This window comes from Otolemur garnettii, unplaced genomic scaffold (assembly GCF_000181295.1).
Source record: "Otolemur garnettii isolate 467f Iridium unplaced genomic scaffold, OtoGar3 scaffold00002, whole genome shotgun sequence".
Lineage (NCBI taxonomy): Eukaryota > Metazoa > Chordata > Mammalia > Primates > Galagidae > Otolemur > Otolemur garnettii.
The window spans coordinates 51,651,831-51,652,303 of record NW_003852397.1 but is presented as its reverse complement, the minus strand read 5'-3'; positions in this window follow the sequence as shown (position 1 = coordinate 51,652,303).

The window sequence follows — 473 nt, the reverse complement described above, 5'->3', positions numbered from 1 at the left end:
GAAGAAAATCCTGATTAGTGAGATTTTACTATATAACCCTACAGCTCAGAAATGGGAATATAATGCAACGTGGTTTTAACATAGGATCCTTTGATTTTCTTAGTTCATTAATCCAAATGTGTTGAAGTGTTGAGTTTCTAATCCATGTCAATCCCTAGCATCAATCCCTAGTCTGAGATAGGTAAGTGGAATGGAATGGAGAGTGAACACCTAAACATGGCCTCAGGAGCTCAGACAGGCACAGAGACTTTTGGTATAAAAAAACTGAGCTTCTTACTACATGCGAGTAGAGATAGATTTAAATCCATGGGATCCTCAAAGAACAATCAATCTCTTCTATGTTTTTTTCCCCATGGAATTTTTGCTGGGTGCTAAGATTTTAAGGGAAATGGAGGTGTTTAACTGGAAAGAGAGGTAGATTTCCTACAATCTCACCAATCTTAGAGGCATCTATAATAAACATAGGGTGCACC